Source organism: Antennarius striatus, chromosome 18 (assembly GCF_040054535.1).
Source record: "Antennarius striatus isolate MH-2024 chromosome 18, ASM4005453v1, whole genome shotgun sequence".
Classification (NCBI taxonomy): Eukaryota; Metazoa; Chordata; class Actinopteri; order Lophiiformes; family Antennariidae; genus Antennarius; species Antennarius striatus.
In genome coordinates, this window is record NC_090793.1 from 4,877,540 (window position 1) to 4,900,376 (window position 22,837).

The 22,837-nt window shown below is 48.0% G+C and overlaps 1 long non-coding RNA gene across 1 annotated transcript in view; it reads right to left on the reverse strand.

Moving 5' to 3' along the window:
* Positions 1-22,199, reverse strand: part of LOC137611881 (uncharacterized) — a 42,666-nt gene extending 20,467 nt beyond the window's left edge. The window contains exons 1-2 of the long non-coding RNA XR_011038794.1: positions 22,118-22,199; positions 21,717-21,810 (exon numbers count right to left, since the gene is read on the reverse strand). This is a non-coding gene — a long non-coding RNA (uncharacterized lncRNA). The remainder of the gene's footprint in view (positions 1-21,716; positions 21,811-22,117) is intronic.
* Positions 22,200-22,837: the final 638 nt, after the last annotated feature.

Here is a 22,837-nt window from a genome sequence, read left to right on the forward strand (position 1 = left end):
CTAAACTAATGGCATTTACAGTAAACCTTTGTTACTCGCGGTTAATACACTCTAGGACCACCCGAGAAAAATGAAATTCCGTGATATAGTGACAAACTATTTTATTATTTACGGTAATTTCAGAGTTCATTTTTCAAAAGTTTTCTTTACCTTTATTTCATACACTGTATTCTCCTTTGGATACTGCACCAAGCTGAGAGAGCCTTCTCCACACAAATCTCAGTAATATCTCAGTAATAATCTGACTCTTTTTCTTCATTAACTTTTGTTTTTTGTTTTTTTTCTCAAGAAAGCACTCATTGTCACTGGGTTTTTCTACAAATTTTGCATCTTTTTCGGAGACATGGTGATAATCAATAAATCAACCTTTAATTGTATAGCACTTAATTACATCAGCAGACATTTCAAAGTTGTTTAACAGACGGACAAACCCAACAGAATACTTTTGCTTGCTCTGGAGGGTCTTACCAACTCCTTGCTCTCACTGCAATGTGTAAAAAGAGCAGACGCAGTCTTGCCGTTAGGTCGATTTTAATAAGGCAGAATCACACAGGTTAGCCTTGTGATAAGAAATCCCCGCGAGGTCTTCTTGAAAATGCTGGTTATGCCGATGGCTGTAAACGAAGCTTTTTGGGTCATGGTACGTCTTGCCTGCAACAACAACTGCTGTGATGTCATGTGTGTGTGACCAGTGTTCACAAGTACAAATAGAATGGACGGAGTGAAAACCATGTTGGCGGCAATAACTGTCTAGTTGTTTTTAGTCATCTTGTTGTTTCAAAGCCAAGTGCTGCTGCTTCACATTGAGCACAGTCGAAAGTCATCTATTTTCCAATGTGTTACCATTTAACGTCGAAGACATGTTAACTAACATGCGTCTTTTTCTCCTTTCGCCTTTTCCCTTCAGGGGTTGCCACAGTGAATCAGTTGCCTCCATTTAATCCTGTCGTCTGCATTCTCTTCTCTCACACACACTACCTTCATAGATAGATAGATAGATAGATAGATACTTTATTAATCCCGGAGGAAATTGCATATATCCACTGCTCAGGCATTACATAACAAATAATACTGGATAAACACCAGGAGAAAAAGAAACAGTGACATCACAGGACATACCACAAGACATACATTACACTAACAGACAGACACATGCAGCACTAACAGGACTTATATACTAAACTATAACTAAAATATAAACAGTATAAAATTTAAAAATATTACAGTATTAAAATATAAACAGTATAAAATTGAATTAAAATAAAAAACAGTATAAATAAATATATATATATATATATATATATATATATATATATATATATATATATATATATATATGAACAGTATAAAATTAAATTAAAATTAAATTAAATTAAATCCATTTTCAACCCCGTGCTGACCTCGCCACCTCCCCCCCGCCCCTCCTGAGAGAGTCATTGTACCCCCTGATGGCTCGGGGCACGAAGGAGGACCTCAGCCTCTCTGTGGAGGCGCTGTGTGACAGCAGTCTGCCGCTGTAGGTGCTTCTCTGCTGGGAGAAGGTGGTGTGTAGGGGGTGCCTGGTGTTGTTCATGATAGCCTTAATTTTAGACATGGTCCTGCTCCCCAGAACTGTCTCCACAGAGTCCAGGCTCAGCCCGACCACTGAGCCCGCTCTGCGGATGAGTCTGTTCAGACGGTCCATATCTCTTTTCCTGGCCCCCCCACCCCAACACACAATGGCGTATGACAGCACACTGGAGACTACGGACTGATAGAACATGAGGAGCTTAGGACAGATGTTGAAGGAGGCCAGCCTCCTCAGGAAGTACATCCTGCTCTGCCCCTTCTTGTACACAAAGTCCGAGTTTAGTGACCAGTCCAGTCTGCTGTCTAGCTGCAGTCCCAGGTACTTATAGTTTCCTACCACCTCCACCTCACTGCCTTTGATGATCACCGGCTGTGGAGAGGGAGGTGCCCGCCGGAAATCCAGAACCATCTCCTTTGTCTTGGAGACGTTGAGCTGGAGCTGGTTCTGTTGGCACCACTCCACAAAGTCAGCCACCAATGCCCTGTACCCCCCCTCAACACCCTCCCGGATACATGGCACTATATATTCATGTCCACTTTCACTACATCCATAAACCTCCTCATTGGTCCTTCCTCTAGGCCTCCTTCCTGGCAGTTCAAAACTACCAATATATTCACTACCTCTCCTCTGGACATGTCCAAACCATCTCAGTCTGGCCTCTCTGACTTTATGTCCAAATCCTCTAACATGTGCTGTCCTTCTGATGTCCAAATTCCTGCTACTATCCATCCTGGTCACTCCCAAAGAGAACCTCAGCATCTTCATCTCTGCTACCTCCAGTGCTGTCTCCTGTCTTTTCCTCAGTAATACTGTCTCTAGAACAAACAACATTGCTGGTCTCACCACAGTTTTTTAGACCTTTCCTTTCATTTTAGCTGAAACTCTTCTATCACACATCACACCTGACACTTTCCTCCACCAGTTCCATCCTGCCTGTACATGCTTCTTCACCTCTTTTCCACACTCTACATTGCTCTGGACTGTTGACCCTAAGTATTTAAAATCCTCCACCTTCTTGATCTCTTTTCCCTCTGACCTCACTCTTCCACTTGGGTCCCTCTCATTCACACACATGTACTCTGTCTTACTCCGGCTAACCTTCATTCCTCTCCTTTCCAGGACAAAACTCCACCTCTCTAGCTTCTCCTTCACCTGTTCCCTGCTCTCACTGCAGATCACAATGTCATTTTCAAACATCATAGTAAATGGAGATTACTGTCTAACCTCGTCTGCCAGCCTGTCCATCACCATAGTGAACAAGAAGGGGCTCAGAGCTGATCCATGATGCAGTCCCACCTCCACCTTGAACTAAGCCTACAGTCCTTATTCATGTGTTGCACAGCTCTAACATATTTCTCTGCCACTCCAGACTTCCTCATAGAATACCACAATTCCTCTCTGGGCACCCTGTCATAAGCTTTTTCCAAATCTACAAAAACACAATGCAGCTCCCTCTGGCCTTCTCTGTACTTCTCTATCAACATCCTCAAAGCAAATACTGCATCTGTAGTACTCTTTTTTGGCATGAAACCATACTGCTGCTCACAAATGCTCACTTCTAATCTAGCTACAACGATTCTTTCCCATAACTTCATTGTATGGCTCATCAGCTTTATTCCTCTGTAGTTGCCTCCCTTGTTCTTAAAAGTGGGCACCAGCACACTTCTTCTCCATACCTTAGGCATCTTCTCACTATCTGAGATCCTTTTGAGCAACCCAGTCAGAATCTGTAGCGCCACCTCTCCTAGACACTTCCATACTTCCACAGCTATATCATCAGGACCAAGTGCCTTTCCACTCTCAATCCTCTTCAACGCCCTCCTCACTTCATCCTGACTAATCTTTGCAACTTCCTGGTCCACAACAGTCACCTCTTCTAGTCTTTGCTCTCTCTCATTTTATTCATTCATCAACTCTTCAAAGTATTCTTTCCAGCTTCACATCACACTACTGGCCTCTGTGAATAGACTTCCATCCCTATCTTTAATCACCCTAACCTGCTGCACGCCCGTCTCATCTCTGTCTCTCTGTCTTGCCAACCTGTATAGATCTGGCTCTCCCTCCTTACTGTCAAATCTAGCATACAGGTCATCATAAGCCCCTTGTTTGGCCTTTGCTACCTCTACTTTCACCTTACACTGCATCTCCCTGTACTCCTGTCTACTCTCCTCAGTCCTCTCAGTGTCCCACTTCTTCTTAGCTAACCTCTTTCTCTGTTTACACTCCTGTACCTCCCCATTCCACCACCAAGTCTCATTATCTACTTTTCTTCCAGATGACACACCACATACTCTCCTACCTGTCTCCCTGATCACTTTAGCCGTAGTTGCCCAGTCATCTGGAAACACCTCCTGACCAACCAGAGCCTGTCTTAACTCCTTCCTAAAAGTCATGCAACACTCTTCCTTTTTCAGCTTCCACCATTTTTTCCTCTTGTCCTCTACTCTGCCTTTACCCTCTTCATCTTCCTCACCACCAGAGTCATCCAACACAACACCATTGTATGTTTTTTGGATACACTCTCACCTACCACTACCTTGCAGTCACTGATCTCCTTCAGATTACACCGTTTACATGAAATGTAGTCTAACTGTGTGCTCCTTCCTCCACTCTTATAGGTCACCCTATGTTCCTACATTTTCTGGAAGAAAGTATTCACTATAGCCCTTTCCTTCCGCATTCCCCTAAATACGAAACCTGCCCATCACTTCCTCCATCACCTCTGTTTCCTACACCAACATGTCTATTGAGGCCTGGACCAATGACAACTCTCTCACCTCTAGGTATGCTCTGCCTCACTTCATCAAAGTCCCACCAAAATTTCTCCTCCAGCTCACACTGTCACAGTCTCCGCCTCTCATTCCCCTCCTGTCACACCCCTGCAGTATTTTTCCACTCTCCCTCACTCTGCTCCACTCTACCTGCTGGCCACGCCAACTGCTTCAGCCCATGCTGCTCACCTGCTTCTGATCACTGCAATCAAGCCTGCATTTAGTCTCTCCAGCACCTTCACTCCATGCCAGATTGTTCTTCAGCGTCATGCGAGACTTTCCAGCGTTTTTTCCCTGTCTGATTTTCCGGTATCGACTCTGCCTGTCCCTGACCTGCCATCCTCGTCTGCCTCCCGGTAAACTCACCTGCCTTCTGTCCCTGACCTCGTGCTTCGCCTCAGCACCTCTGGTATCTGCCTGCTCGTTAGGTTTCGACTCCTCCGCCTGGCCTCGTCTCTTCTCCTGCCTGTTCCTAATTGGTACCTCTGCCTTCATGGACTGTTCACCTGGCTTCGACCTCCCTGCCTGCCCCGACCTCTCTTCGGCTCACTCCTCGTCGGCCTCACATTTTGTGCTGCCTGCTCTCAAGAACTCAGGGCGTCCTGCCTCAGCTGAAGTAAGCTACATCTTATCTCCTCTACAAAAGAGTACTGCATTTGGGTCCAAACAACACCCGTTACAGTACAATCTGGCCAGAAATGGACCCAGCAGACCCCACATCCCCCCAGTCTCGCCTAGCCCTCGTGGAGGCAATGCTTTAGCAGCATGAGTCTCTGTTAGTCTCCAACGCGGCAGAGGCTCTTCAGTCTGCATCATCCCTGGAACGAGCGCTAACCTCGCTAGCTGCCCAGGTACAGCAGATGGCAGCTTCCATGGCGCAACACGCTGCTTCGGTCCCAGTTCCGGCCCCTCCTTCTCCCACCCCTGTGCCAGCATCAAGCTCCACATCTGAGCCCCGTGTGGGGGCACCAGAGCGCTACGATGGGGATCCTGAGAGTTGCAATCCTGTTTGCCCTGCAACCCCATACCTTCGCCACAGAGGGGGCCAGAGTCGCCTTCGCCATCACCTCACTGGTAGAGCACATCTGTGGGGGACGGCGGAGTGGGAGAGAGGCACGCCTGCCTGCGCCACATTCCAAGCCTTCAGTGAGGAGCTTCGCAAGGTGTTCGGACCCGTTTCCCTGGGTCCTGATGCAGCAGGGGGACTCATGAGTCAGAGGCAGGGAGATCGGACAGTTTCGGACTATGCCATAGACTTCAGAACTCGGGCTCGTCTCAGCGATTGGAATGCTGCTGCCCAATGTGACGCCTTCCTAAATGGGCTGGCTCCTTACGTAAAGGATGAGCTGGTTCCGTTCGACCTTCCCAATTCCCTGGACGGTCTCATTGAGCTGACTACGAGGCTGGACAGGCGGATACAGACGAGGAGGAAGGAACAACGCCGTGAGAGAGGTGATCCCCGGCGTTCTGCTCGTTCACATAGGGTCCCAGTCATTCCTGTTCCCTCTTCTGAACCTATGCACGGGGGGGGGTGGAACCCATGCAGGTGGGGCGAACCAGCCTTACACCAGAGGAACGAGAACGACGCCGCCGGGAAAATCTCTGCCTCTACTGTGGCCAAGCCGGCCATTTTGTCTCCCGGTGTCCAGTAAAAGGGAGGGCTCAGCAGTAGAAGGGGGCATTTTGCTGAGCCGGTCCCAGAACTCTGCCCCTAGCCCACGACCTCTGTTTCATGCCCAGCTCCTGTTGGTAGGGGGGTCCCACACCCTCGCCACCTTCATCGACTCGGGGGCAGACGTCAACCTGATGGATTAGGACCTCGCCCGTCAACTGGACATCAGTCGAGATCCTCTCCCTCGCCCCATGCCAGCCAGCGCTCTGGACGGTCATCTCCTGGGAACTGTCACCCATCAGACTGCCCCCATCTCTATGCTCCTGTCTGGCACACACCGTGAAACCATCCGGTTTCATATCCTGAGGTCTCCCAATCTTCCCCTCATCCTCGGCTACCCCTGGCTTCGACGCCACAACCCCCATATAGACTGGTCCACGGGGTCCATCCTGGGATGGAGTCCCTCCTGTCAGCAGATCTGCCTCAGACCTGTGGGGGCCCCCACGCCGTCTGCCAGACCCTGTTCCATTCCTGATCTCTCCATGGTGCCTTCTGACTATCACGACTTCCGGGAGGTGTTCAGTAAGGCGAGGGCCACCTCTCTACCTCCTCATCGGCCCTACGACTGCGCCATCGACCTCCTTCCCGGCTCTGTACCCCCCAAGGGCCGTCTCTACTCGCTGTCCGCACCTGAAAGGGAGGCCATGGAGACCTACATCAGCGATGCCCTGGCCGCCGGAATCATTCGACCCTCCTCGTCACCTGCTGGAGCGGGGTTTTTCTTCGTCGACAAGAAGGATGGGTCTCTGAGGCCGTGCATCGACTACCGAGGTCTGAATGACATCACTGTGAAGAACCGCTATCCTCTCCCCCTCATCGCCTCAGCTGTTGAGCTGCTCCAAGGGGCCACCGTGTACACTAAGCTGGATCTCCGCAACGCCTACCATCTGGTGCGGATCCGAGAGGGAGATGAGTGGAAGACGGCCTTTAACACCCCTACAGGACACTACGAATACCTGGTGATGCCGTTTGGGCTCACCAATGCCCCGGCTGTGTTCCAAAACCTCATCAATGATGTGCTGAGAGACATGCTAAACAAGTTTGTGTTTGTCTATCTGGATGATATCCTGATCTTCTCCCGGTCCAAGCAGGAACATATCCTCCATGTCCAGACGGTGCTGCAGCGCCTGCTAGAGAACTCCCTGTTTGTCAAGGCCGAAAAGTGTGAGTTCCATGCCTCCTCTGTCTCCTTCTTAGGTTACATCATTGGCCGGGACCGCATGGAGATGGACCCCGCAAAGGTCTCAGCTGTCGCCTCCTGGCCTGTCCCTGACTCTCGCAAGCAGCTGCAACCCTTTTTGGGGTTCGCCAACTTCTACAGGAGGTTTATCCGGGGCTACAGCACGGTGGCAGCACCTCTCACCGCCCTCACCTCCTCCTAGGTCCCTTTCCACTGGACTTCGGCCGCCGAGGAGGCATTCCAGCTCCTGAAAGGACGTTTCACCTCGGCCCCCATTCTCCTGATCCCTGACCCTGAGAGACAATTCGTTGTGGAAGTCGACGCCTCTGATGTGGGGGTAGGGGCCGTTCTCTCTCAGCGTTCTGCCAAGGATCAAAGACTACACCCTTGTGCTTTCTTCTCCAGGCGTCTGTCCCCAGCAGAGATTAATTATGACATTGGGAACCGAGAACTATTGGCGGTGAAGCTGGCTTTGGAGGAGTGGCGCCACTGGTTGGAGGGAACCAAGTCCCCCTTCCTCGTCTGGACTGACCACAAGAATCTGGAGTACATCCGCTCAGCCAAGAGACTGAACTCCCGTCAGGCCCGGTGGGCTCTATTCTTCGCCAGATTCTGTTTTACCCTCTCCTACCGGCCAGGCTCCCGCAATGTAAAACCTGACGCCCTATCCCGACAATTCATGGGCGGGGAGGAGGCCCCCTCTAGTCCTGACAACATCCTTCCTGCTTCTCATCTGGTGGCCGCTCTCACCTGGGAGGTGGAGGAGCGCGTGAGAGCTGCTTTGGAGGACCAGCCGGGGCCCAGCTCCTGCCCCCAAAACCGCCTATTCGTTCCCCAGCAGCTAAGGTCTGAGATTCTACAGTTGGCCCACGCTTCTCGACTCACCTGTCATCCCGGAATACACCGCACCAAGGAGGTTCTGCAGCGGCGGTTCTGGTGGACCTCCATGGATGATGACATCAAAGACTTTGTAAACGCATGCCCAGTCTGCAGTCAGAACAAGGCTCCTCGCCGGGCTCCCGCCGGGCACCTGCATCCTCTGCCTGTGCCCCACCGACCCTGGTCCCATATCTCTTTAGACTTTGTCACCTGGCTGCCACTGTCAGGAGTTTACACCACCATCCTGACAGTAGTGGACCGGTTCAACAAGATGGCCCATTTCGTGCCCCTGGCCAAGCTCCCCTCGGCCAAAGAAACCGCTGAACTGGTCCTGCAGCACGTGTTCCGGCTCCACGGCCTCCCATCCGACGTGGTCTCAGACCGAGGACCCCAGTTCACCTCTGCTTTCTGGAGAGAATTCTGCCGCCTCCTGGGAGCCTCCACCAGCCTGTCCTCCGGGTTTCATCCTCAATCCAACGGCCAGTCCGAGAGGATGAACCAGGAGATGGAGACAGCGCTCCGCTGCATGGCTTCAAAGAATCCTGCCTCCTGGTCCACTCAACTGCTGTGGGTGGAATACGCCCACAACACCCTCATCAGCTCTACCACCGGCCTATCCCCATTTCAGTGCGCCTATGGCTACCAACCACCCCTCTTTCCTGCACAGGAGAAAGAGACAGTCTGCCCCTCCGTGGAGGCCTTCATTCGCCGTTGCCGCCGGACCTGGACACAGGCTCGGACAGCTCTCCTGCGAGCCATTGACCGGTACACGACAGCCGCCAACCGCCGTCGATCCCAGGCTCCCCCCTACCAGGTGGGACAGAAGGTGTGGCTGTCGACCCAAGACCTTCCGCTGAGGGTGGAGTCCAAGAAATTGGCCCCCAAGTTTATTGGGCCATTCCCCATCGAGAAGGTAGTAAACCCTGTGGCTGTTCGGCTCAAGTTGCCCCGCACCATGCGGATTCACCCCACCTTCCATGTTTCCAGGGTCAAACCGTTCCAGGAAAGTCCTCTGCAATCTGCCTCCCAGCCACCTCCGCCTCCTCGCTTCATTGACGGGGCCCCTGCTTACACAGTGCACCGCCTGCTACGCTCTCGTCGCCGTGGGAGGGGCCTACAATACCTCGTCGACTGGGAGGGGTACGGTCCGGAAGAACGGTCATGGGTCCCGGCCCGTCAGATCCTGGATGCTAGACTCATTAAGGAGTTTCATCGCCTACACCCTGACCAGCCTTCCAACACTGTCTCTGAACGAGGGGGTCCCATCGGCAACACTCGGTCTCCTCCTGCATCTGGGGCATCTACAGGGGATGACGTCAGCTCAGCCTCGGAGGGGGACAGTTCTCTCTCGGCGGACGAAGAGACTAGGACAGAGGCCTCTGAAGAATTCTAGCCCTCCACCTGGCCCCCTCCACCCACCCGGTTCCTCTGCGGCAGTTTTGGAACGTCAGGAGCCGTCCCTTGAGGGGGGGGATCTGTCACAGTCTCCGCCTCTCATTCCCCTCCTGTCACACCCCTGCAGTATTTTTCCACTCTCCCTCACTCTGCTCCACTCTACCTGCCGGCCACGCCTACTGCTTCAGCCCATGCTGCTCACCTGCTTCTGATCACTGCAATCAAGCCTGCATTTAGTCTCTCCAGCACCTTCACTCCATGCCAGATTGTTCTTCAGCGTTATGCGAGACTTTCCAGCGTTTTTTCCGTCTGATTTTCCGGTATCGACTCTGCCTGTCCCTGACCTGCCATCCTCGTCTGCCTCCCGGTAAACTCACCTGCCTTCTGTCCCTGACCTCGTGCTTCGCCTCAGCACCTCTGGTATCTGCCTGCTCGTTTGGTTTCGACTCCTCCGCCTGGCCTCGTCTCTTCTCCTGCCTGTTCCTAAACGGTACCTCTGCCTTCACGGACTGTTCACCTGGCTTCGACCTCCCTGCCTGCCCCGACCTCTCTTCGGATCACTCCTCGTCGGCCTCACAGTTCGTGCTGCCTGCTCTCGAGAACTCAGGGCGTCCTGCCTCGGCTGAAGTAAGCTACATCTTATCTCCTCTACAAAAGAGTACTGCATTTGGGTCCAAACAACACCCGTTACACACACTGTACCTGCGGAGCATATCCACTAACAACATGGAACATCACACCTTTGATGTCTAGCTTCAGACATCATTTTATCTGACACTATTTTTACCTCCAGGGAATTCCTTGAGTTTGTGTGGTGGAATGTTTAAAATAACTAATTGGCAATTGCTATTTAATCCTCTCACAGGCCCATCTAAGATAATAGCAGAAAAAATGGGGTAAATATGTGGTTGAAATGTTTCACATTGGCACCGTATCACAAAAGGTTGCACTAATAGGCACATTGAAAATGAATTATTTAGAAAATTTAGAAAGTTCAGACAGTTTAGAAATCATTTTGAGAGAAAAAAAAGTCATGTAAGGGAAGTGATAGGATAGGGCTCTGTATCTGTCTTCACTGTCTCCAAATCCTCAGCACCGCCTTCAAGAGACACTTCCTTCAAAAGGTAGAAGAAGGAGGGATAAGGAAAGGGCGGAGAAAGGAAAACAACTGTATCCTGACCTGTCTTTATCTTTTCTTTTTGACACCTAAGGACACTCAATCTGACTGTGTTTTTGCCAAGACGTCTGTTTTTTCCATAGCAAGCCAAGGAGACACAAGGGGGCATACCAGATGCCTATGATGGTGTTCTCAAACCCTCAGCTGCGAATGACATGAGACAAAGCATATGCGCTAACTTCAGCTACAGGTCTGGCCATGTTTCATGTGGATGTGCAACTCTGGACAAGACTAAAATTGCCAAGAACAGGAAGACTGAGAACCATGGCCACATGCACCACCTGAAGAACTTTGTGTTCATCCTCCAGCAAGGCCGTAAATGCAGTCATGAGGAGACAGTGGAGAAAGGTCAAAGCATTGAGAAAATACACATATGAACACTTAGATTAATACAAATACACACAACATCACTATGATGATAAATGTACACACACAACAGTTCCTGATTTTTCACTTAGATCATAGGTTGACCTTAGAAACATGCAGTCCATGCCAATTTTTACTTAATGTTACTTATTTACTTTTATGCATAATTTTGTGTTTTTTCTATGTTTCCGCGTGTATTTTTTTTTTAACGTAAATTTAGATAATGTATAGTAATATGCTAGTGTACTCCAGGGAGGAGTTGATGTCTATGAGGGTCAAAGGAGACCCAGCAACACGCGATCTCATCCCCGCTGAGCTCCGATGGAGATATCGCGGATGCCGAGCGGGTCGCGTTGAAAGGGCTAGACTAACGGCTAGAGCCGCTAACCGGTGGAGAGTCAAGCCCTCCGTCCCCTCCGTCATCATGGGGAACGTGAACTCGCTACCGCACAAGTTGGATGAACTGACGGCGCTGTGCAGGACTGAACAGCGCTACCGGGAGACCAGCTTGTTGGTGTTCTCAGAGACGTGGCTAACTGGCGACGTGCCAGACGCTAATGTCGGACTAACCGGCTTCTCCTCCATACGAGCGGACCGGGACACGAACACCGCCGGTAAGAAGAAAGGAGGTGGATTAATCATCTATACCAACAATAGATGGTGCCATCCGGGACATGTGACGGTGAAATCAACACTGTGTAACCGCGATCTGGAGCTAACAGCTGTTAGCATCAGACCCTACTACCTGGCGCGTGAATTTTAACATGTTATTGTCCTTGCTGTCTACATCCCTCCATGGGCGAACCCTGGATTGGCACGAGAGACCATCTGTGGGACCACCTCCGCTCTTAGGACCCGGCACCCGGAGGCGCTCGTCATTATCACTGGTGACTTTAACCACGTCAACTTGGACTCTTCTCTCCCCACAATGGTCCAGTGTGTAGACTGTCCCACACGGAAGAACAGAACCATTGATCTGTTCTACGCTAATGCTAAAGAGGCATACCCCCCTCCCTCCACTAGGTAAATCAGATCATAACCTAGTGCACCTACAGCCCACCTACATTCCACTGGTGAAACGGCTGCCAGCAACAACACGGCAGGTCAGGAGGTGGTCCCCGGAAGCAGAGGACATGCTGAGGGACTGCTTTCAGACCACCGACTGGAATGTTATTGTGGGCTCACACGGGGAGGACATTGAGGGGGCTGCTCAGTGTTTTACAGACTACATGAACTTCTGTGTGGACACCGTGGCCCCTGTCAGGACAATCAGGTGTTACCCCAACAACAAATCATGGGTAAACAAGGAAGTCAAGGCTGTCCTGAACAGGAAGAAGTGGGCGTTCAGGAGCAAGAACAAGGAGGAGATGAGTAAGGCCCAGCAGGAAGTGAGACTCTGCCTGAGGGAAGCCAAGGAGGCATACAGGAGGAAGCTGGAGAAGCAGCTGGGGCGCAACCAGGTGCGAGAGATCTGGAATGGGATGAGAACCATCACCGGACACGGGAAAGGGCACAGCACTGTGGAGGGGAATATTGAACGAGCGAATTAACTAAACAGCTTTTCAATCAGTTCAGCTCCCCCACCACTCCCGGCTCCTCGTCCCAGGCCTCTTCCGGTCCTGCAAACCACTCCACTTATGCTCCCTCCTCCTGTGCTTCCTCTCCTTCCACCCCTTCCACTTCTCCCGAGCCCACTCCAAGAACTGCGAAGCTCAATGGTCCCACCTCAACCACTGGACTTCCAACCTCGCCACAACCTCCTGCTCCCACCACGACGGAGACCGTCATCACTGCAGACCTGGTGACGACAACGCTGAGGAGGCTACAACCCTATAAGGCGGCTGGACCAGATAAGGTCTCCCCAAGACTCCTCCAAGTCTGTGCTTCGGAACTAGGGGACCCCCTGCAACAATTGTTCAACCTCAGTCTGCGGCTGGGGAGGGTCCCGTCACTGTGGAAGACCTCCTGCATTGTCCCTGTACCCAAGAAAGGACGCCCTACTGAGCTCAACGACCACCGACCGGTCGCTCTTACCTCCCACGTAATGAAGACCCTAGAGCGACTGGTCCTGGAGCTCATGCGTCCACAGGTGCAGGGTGCTATGGACCCTCTCCAGTTTGCCTATCAGGCCAAGGTTGGGGTTGACGACGCTGTCTTGTACCTCCTCCACCGCATACTCTCCTACCTGGACACCGGGTGCTGTGCCATCAGAGTGCTCTTCTTTGACTTTTCAAGTGCCTTCAACACCGTCCAGCCCCGGCTCCTGCAGGATAAACTGACCTCCATGGCTGTGGACCCCTACCTCGTGAGCTGGATTACAGACTACCTAACACACAGACCCCAGTACGTCCGTATGGGGGACTGTTTGTCTTCTATGGTGACCAGCATCACGGGGTCACCACAGGGGACCGTTCTCTCCCCCATTCTCTACACCCTCTACACATCAGACTTCAAGCACAACTCGGATACATGCAACATACAGAAGTACTCCGATGACACTGCGATAGTGGCATGTATCCGGGAGGGTGATGAGGAGGGGTACAGGGCATTGGTGGCTGACATCGTAGAGTGGTGCCAACAGAACCAGCTCCAGCTCAACGTCTCCAAGACAAAGGAGATGGTGCTGGATTTCCGACGGGCACCTCCCTCTCCACAGCCAGTGGTCATCGAGGGCAGTGAGGTGGAGGTGGTAGAAAACTATAAGTATCTGGGACTGCAGCTCGACAGCAGACTGGACTGGTCACTCAACTCGAACTGTGTGTACAAGGGGCAGAGCAGGATGTACTTCCTGAGGAGGCTGGCCTCCTTCAACAGCTGTCCTAAGCTCCTTCTCATGTTCTATCAGTCCGTAGTCTCCAGTGTGCTGTCATACGCCATTGTGTGTTGGGGTGGGGGGGCCAGGAAAAGAGATATGGATCGTCTGAACAGACTCATCCGCAGAGCGGGCTCAGTGGTTGGGCTGAGCCTGGACTCTGTGGATACGATTCTGGAGAGCAGGACCATGTCTAAAGTTAAGGCTATCATGAACAACACCAGCCACCCCCTACACACCACCTTCTCCCAGCAGAGAAGCACCTTCAGCGGCAGACTGCTGTCACACAGCGCCTCCACAGAGAGGCTGAGGTCCTCCTTCGTGCCCCGTGCCATCAGGGGGTACAATGACTCTCTCAGGAGGAGCGGGGGGGAGGTGGCGAGGTCAGCACGGGGTTGAATAGATTTAATTTAATTTAATTTAATTTTATACTGTTTTATATTTTAATTTAATTTTATACTGTTTATATTTTAATTTTATACTGTTATATTTTTTTAAATTTTATATACTGTTTATATTTTAATTTTATAGTGTTTATATTTTAGTTATAGTTTAATGTAGCCGCAAGAGGACACAAGCCAGTGTCTTATTGTGCCGGTCCCAAGCCCGGATAAATACAGAGGGTTGCGTCAGGACGGGCATCCGGCGTAAAACTTTTGCCAAATCAAAGATGCGAATCAAACCTATGACTTCCATACCGGATCGGTCGAGGCCCGGGTAAACAACGACCGCCATTGGCGCTGTTGACCTACAGGGCGCCGGTGGAAATTGGATTACTGTTGGTCGAAGAAGGAGAGGAGGAAAGTGCGTTCGCTCGAAGAAAGAGAAGAGGAACACCAAGAGTATAGGACTAAGAGTAGGGACGTTGAATGTTGGAACTATGACAGGAAAAGGTAGAGAGTTGGTTGACATGATGCAGAGGAGGAAGGTAGACATACTGTGTGTACAGGAGACCAGGTGGAAAGGTAGCAAGGCTAGAAGTTTAGGAGCAGGGTTCAAGTTGTTCTATCATGGTATAGATGGGAAGAGAAATGGAGTAGGAGTTATCTTGAAGGAGGAGTTTGTTAGGAATGTCCTGGAGGTAAAAAGAGTGTCGGATAGAGTGATGAGTCTGAAGCTAGAAATAGAAGGTGTGATGTTCAATGTTGTTAGTGGGTATGCTCCACAGGTAGGATGTGAGCTGGAGGAGAAGGAGAAATTCTGGTCGGACTTTGATGAAGTGATGCAGAGCTTGCCTAGAAGTGAGAGAGTTGTCATTGGAGCAGACTTCAATGGACATGTTGGTGCAGGAAACAGAGGGGATGAGGATGTGATGGGCAGGTTTGGTATCCAGGAGAGGAACGCAGAAGGACAGATGGTAGTTGACTTTGCAAAAAGGATGGAAATGGCTGTAGTGAATACTTTCTTCCAGAAGAGGCAGGAACATAGAGTGACCTATAAGAGTGGAGGTAGGAGCACACAGGTAGACTACATCTTGTGTAGTAACCTGTAACCTGAAGGAGATCAGTGACTGTAAAGTAGTGGTAGGTGAGAGTGTAGCCAAACAGCATAGGATGGTGGTGTGTAGGATGACTCTGGTGGTGAGGAAGATCAAGAGGGCAAAGGCAGAGCAGAAGACGAAATGGTGGAAGCTGAAAAAGGAAGAGTGTTGCATGACTTTTAGGAGGGAGTTAAGACAGGCTCTGGGTGGTCAGGAGGTGCTTCCAGATGACTGGACAACTACAGCTAATGTGATCAGGGAGACAGGTAGGAGAGTACTTGGTGTGTCATCTGGAAGGAAAGTAGATAAGGAGACTTGGTGGTGGAATGAGGAGGTACAGGAGTGCATACAGAGAAAGAGGTTAGCTAAGAAGAAGTGGGACACTGAGAGGACCGAGGAGAGTAGACAGGAGTACAGGGAGATGCAGCGTAAGGTGAAGGTAGAGGTAGCAAAGGCCAAACAAGAAGCTTAGATGACTTGTATGCTAGGTTGGACAGTAAGGAGGGAGAGACTGATCTATACCAGTTGGCAAGACAGAGAGACAGAGATGGGAAGGACGTGCAGCAGGTTAGGGTGATTAAGGATAGGGATGGAAGTCTATTGACAGGTGCCAGTAGTGTGATGGGAAGATGGAAAGAGTACTTTGAAGAGTTGATGAACGTGGAAAATGAGAGAGAACAAAGACTAGAAGAGGTGACTGTTGTGGACCAGGATGTAGCAAAGATTAGTCAGGATGAAGTGAGGAGGGCATTGAAGAGGATGAAGAGTGGAAAGGCAGTTGGTCCTGATGATATACCTTTAGAGGTATGGAAGTGTCTAGGAGAGGTGGCAGTAGAGTTTCTGACTGGGTTGTTCAACAGGATCTTAGATAGTGAGAAGATGCCTGAGGAATGGAGGAGAAGTGTGCTGGTGCCCATTTTTAAGAACAAGGGAGATGTGCAGAGTTGTGGCAACTACAGAGGAAGAAAGCTGATGAGCCATACAATGAAGTTATGGGAGAGAGTAGTGGAAGCTAGACTAAGGGCAGAAGTGAGCATTTGTGAGCAGCAGTATGGTTTCATGCCAAAAAAGAGTACCACAGATGCAGTATTTGCTCTGAGGATGTTGATAGAGAAGTACAGAGAAGGCCAGAGGGAGCTGCATTGTGTTTTTGTAGATCTGGAGAAAGCTTATGACAGGGTGCCCAGAGAGGAACTGTGGTATTGTATGAGGAAGTCTGGAGTGGCAGAGAAGTATGTTAGAGCAGTGCAGGACATGTATGAGGACTGTAAGACAGTGGTGAGGTGTGCTGTAGGTGTGACAGAGGAGTTCAAGGTGGAGGTGGGACTACATCAGGGATCAGCTCTGAGCCCCTTCTTGTTCGCTATGGTGATGGACAGGCTGACAGACGAGGTTAGACAGGAATCACCATGGACTATGATGTTTACAGATGACATTGTGATCTGCGGTGAGAGCAGGGAACAGGTGGAGGAGAAGCTAGAGAGGTGGAGGTTTGTCCTGGAAAGGAGAGGAATGAAGGTTTGCCACAGTAAGTCAGAGTACATGTGTGTGAATGAGAGGGACCCAAGTGGAAGAGTGAGGCTACAGGGAGAAGAGATCAAGAAGGTGGAGGATTTTAAGTACTTAGGGTCAACAGTCCAGAGCAATGGAGAGTGTGGAAAAGAGGTGAAGAAGCGTGTACAGGCAGGATGGAACGGGTGGAGAAAAGTGTCAGGTGTGATGTGTGATAGAAGAGTTTCAGCTAAAATGAAAGGAAAGGTGTACAAAACTGTGGTGAGACCAGCGATGTTGTTTGGTCTAGAGACAGTGTCACTGAAGAAAAGACAGGAGAAAGAGCTGGAGGTAGCAGAGATGAAGATGCTGAGGTTCTCTCTGGGAGTGACCAGGAAGGATAGGATCAGGAATGAGTACATCAGAGGGACAGCACATGTTAGAGGTTTTGGAGATAAAGTCAGAGAGGCCAGACTGAGATGGTTTGGACATGTCCAGAGGAGAGATAGTGAATATATTGGTAGAAGGATGCTGAGTTTTGAACCGCCAGGCAGGAGACCTAGAGGAAGACCAAAGAGGAAGTTTATGGATGTAATGAGGGAAGACATGAAGATAGTTGGTGTGAGTGAAGAGGATTCAAAGGACAGGGCTAGATGGAGGAAATTGATTCGCTGTGGCGACCCCTGAAGGGAAAAGCCGAAAGGAAAAGAAGATATTTTAGTTATAGTTTAGTATATAAGTCCTGTTAGTGCTGCATGTGTCTGTTAGTGTAGTGTATGTCTGCGGTATGTCCTGTGATGTCACTGTTTCTTTTTCTCCTGGTATTTATCCAGTATTATTCGTTATGTAAAGCCTGAGCAGTGGATATATACAATTTCCTCCGGGATTAATAAAGTACAGGTAGTCGTCGACTTACGATCTATGCAACTTACGACCGACCGACTTTGCGACCACAATGTCCGGGCAACGCGGGCATTCCCTCCAGCCACAGTACTCACACTCTGAGGCTCCCGCGCTCTCTTCAGTCACCACGGCGCACACACGCTGTTCAGTCACACCGTGAGATCAATAGCCCAGCCCACTACTGATGGGCTCGGCTGCTTAGGAGGCTGTGACGGAGAAATGTATGAATGGCGTATGGAAAAACTGTCAAGCGTTACGTGAACTCTTCTGCTGGATTTGAAAGTGACGAAGAACTTGATCAGATTCGGGAGAAAAGTGTGAAACTGGCAAAAAACCTCTCCTTGGAGAACTTACGAATGATCGCGCTGTATGAAGAACTGATCGCGCTGGAAGAAGAAAGAGGAAGAAGAAGAGAGAAGAGAAGCAGAGAAAGAGGAGGAAACAGAAAAAATGTTCACCACCAAAGGCTTGTCAGAAGGCTTTTCCCTGTTAAATAAACTCTGTGCACACTTTGAAGAAATGGACATAGAACATAGAAACATTTGCAAGGATTGAACGGATGGCAAACGACGCTTTCCGTCCATATCATGAAATTTATGAGGAGACAAAGAAACGAACAATTCAGACAAAGCTCACAATGATTATGAAAAGATCGTCTCCCGCTCCCACCAACCCACGCGCTGCCCCAGCTGACGATCCGGACGACCCACAGCCAAGCACCAGCACCAGTGATGCTGGATTGAATTTTTACTTAAGAGTCGATTTACGACCAAGTCGAATTACGACCGATCTGTCGGGACCAATCGCGGTCGTAAGTCGACGACTACCTGTATCTATCTATCTATCTATCTATCTATCTATCTATCTATCTATCTATCTATCTATCTATCTATCTATCTATCTATCTATCTATCTATCTATCTATCTATCTATCTATCTATCTATCTATCTATCTATCTATCTATCTATCTAATGTTCACTTAGCTCAGAAGCAAATCAGAATGTTTCTAATTTTATTCACTCATGAACCAACATGCCTTTGTTGAATGGCATAATTCACCACAGAACCTCCGCATCTTGCCTGTTGAGAGTCTAATGGGGACTGGAAACCAGTGTCAGAGATCAGAGTTGCAAAGGAGCTGTAAATCATCCAGTCCCAGAAAAACTAAATGGTGAAACAGGTTCCATTGGAGTCCTACTGGTTAACTATTTAATTGATTGGTTAATTCAAATCTTGACTCACAATTTTGATCTGCTTGTATTTTTAATGGTAAAAGATTATTATATATTTGTATGGATAAATGCCACAGGGATTAGCCTCAAATCCTACTCTGTTGGTTAGCATGGTGGAGTAGTGGTTAGCACTGCTGCATCACAGCAAGAAGGTCAGGGGTTCAAACCCCATCATTTCCAACATGGCCTTTCTGTGAAGAGTTTGCATGTTCATAATAACTTTATTTATAAAGCACCTTTAAAAACAAAAGTTTACAAAGTGCTTTGACAAACAAGGCAAAAGCAGGAAACATTTGGCAACAAAGAGCCAAGACAGTGAGGCCAAACATTAGCAGGACAAAATTAAGCTAAAATTGAGGTAAAGTTAAGCAAAACACACCAGAACAGGAATTAAGACAGAATGGTAAAAGAGATAAGAACAATAAAAGCAATAAAACTATTCTTTTGTTTTTAATACTTAGAATCAAAAGAATAGAGGGATAAAAAGACAGCATTGCCTAATGACAATAGAAACAAGAATAAACGCTTAAAAGGAATAGAAAGACTAAAAGAATAAATAAAAATGAAAAAAAAAGTAAAAGTAAAAGACGACATCACATAAAGGCAAGTCTATAAAAATGGGTTTTAAGAAGAGATTTAAAAGATGTCACTGATTCTGCACGCCTTATCTCCTCAGGCAGGTCGTTCCAAAGTCGAGAGGCCCGGATGGAAAAGGAACGGTTGCCTTTAGATTTAAGCCTCGACTTTGGAATCGAAAGGGTGTCCCACCGAAGGATTTAAGGCTGCATACTAGGCTCGTATGGGGTCAACATTTCCGCTATGTAACTCGGGTCCAGACCCAGATGGGCTTTAAAAGTGATCAGCAAAATCTTAAAATCAATTCTAAAACGCACAGGAAGCCAGTGGAGGGAAGCCAGGATTGGGGTAATGTGATGTCGCCTCTTAAAACCAGTAAGAAGCCTAGCTGCTGCATTCTGGACCAGTTGGAGGCGGAAGAGTGATTTATGGTTGATGCCAGAGAGGAGTGAGTTACAATAATCGAGTCTGGAGAAGATGAATGCATGAATTACTTTTTCTAAGTCGGAATGTGGGAGCATGGGTTTGATTTTGGAGATTGTTCTTAACTGAAGATAGCAGGACTGGACAACTTTATTGATATGAGATTGGAAGTTGAGGTCTGAATCGACTATTACTCCTAGATTTCTGGCAGCGGATTTAACGTTAACGGACAGGGGACCAAGACTATTTTTGATGGGACTGATGGAGTTTGGAGGAGTGAACAGTATGATTTCAGATTTGGAGTTATTGAGCTGAAGAAAGTTTTGGGCCATCCAACAGTTGATATCGTTGAAACAATCTAACACAGCAGCCAGGCTTTTTGGGTTATCCGGTCTCAGCGGGAGGTATATCTGTGTGTCGTCGGCATAGCAATGGAAAAAGACGTTGTGACGGTGGATGATCTGACCCAGCGGAAGCATGTAAATTAAAAATAAAATTGTACCTAAAATTTAACCCTGCGGTACACCACAGGTAATCTGAGTTTTCGAGGATATGTAATTACCTATGGTGACCACAAAGGTTCTATCTAAAAGGTAGGAATAAAACCAGCTAAGTACAGTGTTCTTGATGCCAAGCCAGGTTTCAAGACGGTCAATTAAAATGGCATGGTCTACAGTGTCAAAGGCTGCACTTAAATCTAAAAGGATTAAAATTGTACTCTCTCCCCTGTCAGCCGCTAAAAGAAGATCTTTGGTTACCTTGAGGAGGGCAGTTTCTGTACTGTGTAAAGCTCTAAAACCAGACTGAAATTTCTCAAAGAGATTATTATGAGACATAAAAGCTAAAAGCTGGGTTGAAACCACTTTTTAAAGAATTTTTGATAAAAACGGGAGTTTAGAAATTGGCCTAAAATTGTTAAAATCAGAAAAATCAATGTTGGGTTTCTTTAAAAGAGGTTGGACCACAGCATGTTTAAAAGAAGATGGAAAAATGCCTTTTGTTAATGAGCTGTTAATAATCAATAAAAGACTGGGACCAACTGTGTCAAAAACCTCTTTAAGAAATATTGTTGGAATGACATCAAGACTGCACGTAGTTGGTTTCATTTGGGTTAAGATTTCAGATAAAAATGACAGTGAAACCGGTTCAAAATTTTTAAGATAACTGTGTATGTCCCTACTGGCGTGTAAAACGCGGTCTGGGGGGGTAATTTGTTGCCTTATAACCTTAATTTTGTTTGTAAAGAAATTTAAAAAATCTTCACACATCTCTTGAGAGGCATCCGTAAAATGACAGGGGGAGGGGGTGGTGACTGCATCTATTACTTTAAATACAATTCTGGGGTTGGATTGATTTGCTAAAATTAAATTTAAAAAAAGGATGCTCTTGCCTCTTCAACTGTTTTTTGATATTTCTTCATTGATTCTTTCCAAATTTCATAAAATACATGCAAACCTGTCTTCTTCCATTTCCGTTCTTTTCTCCTACAGTTTCTCTTCAGTTCCTGGATAGAATCATTCAGCCAAGGTTGCGGTGCACCATTTGGTTTTTCAGTTTTATAGGGGGCAACCGAGTACAGGACAGTGTGACAGGTTTGGTTAAAAAGGGAGACCAACTCCTCTGTGTTAAAATTTGGATCAAAAGCAGTTAAAGAAGCAACAGTAAAAAGCTCAGAAAACTGGCTGGCAGACATAGAGTTAAAAACACGGCGACGGACAGGTATGCTGTGATGAGAACACGATTGGAATAAAATTACACTAAATAAAACTGCTTTATGGTCAGACATACAGATATCCTTTGTTACCAGGTTGTCAGGGCTGAGACCGTGATGAAGGATTAGGTCAAGGATGTGACCTTTTGAGTGGGTGGGTTCCTGTACAGCCTGAGTGAGATTAAGATTGAAAAGTGTCCATAAAATCAGTAATAAAAATTTGAGAACAACACACATGTATGTTAAAATCACCTAAAATGAGAACTTTATCATAGTTTGTTATAAAACCAGATACTAACTCAGCAAACTTTTGGATAAAAACATTGTTTGGCCTGGGCGGTCTGTAGATCATTTAGATTAGCACTGGGTATTTAGAATTTATTATAAAGTTAAGATGTTCAAATGAGGTAAAATTGCTCTGTGGAATGGGAGTGCATTTAAAAATCTTCCTGTAAATAACAGCAACCCCCCCCCCTACCTGTCAGCCGGGGTTGATGGAGATGTGAAAAATCAGGGGGGGTTGCTTCAATGAGAGGGCTGCAGTCTCCCTCAGATAGCCATGTCTCTGTAATAATAAAAAAGTCCAATTTGTTAAAAGTAATAAAATCATGGCATTAAAAGGATTTACTATTTAAGGATCTGATATTTAAAAGGCCAAAATTTACAGGATTAAGATTAAAATTAGGGGCAGAGGTTGCCAGAGGTTGCCGAGGGATACAAATTAAATTGTTGTGGTTTGCAGTGGAGGGGTGTGATGATGAACGTGTTGCAGTGGGTCTATGATTGGAAATGATGGTGGGTATGACATCTTGAGAAAAGTGGGTCGAAGATCGTCCAGGTTAACCGGCAGCTGAGGAAAAGTTATGATGCAAACTTCAAGATGATAGTGATAAATGAGATTGCAATAATTGCAATATGATCGATAAGTGATTATAATATATTGGTATAATCATTTGTCTCAGATGTACTGTAATTATTTTCTGTATAAAAATTAAATTTGGTTTTCAAAAAGTCTTTTTCAAACTTGAGTCTTGAAAAAGAGGGGGTCGTCTTATAATCAGGGTCGTCTTATATTCGAGCCAATACGGTAATCCCTCCACCTGGTCCTGGGTCTGCCCCGAGGTTTCCTCCCAGCTGGACAAGCCAGAAATACCTCCCTAGGAAGGCCCCCGGAGGTATCCGCAACAGATGCCCACAC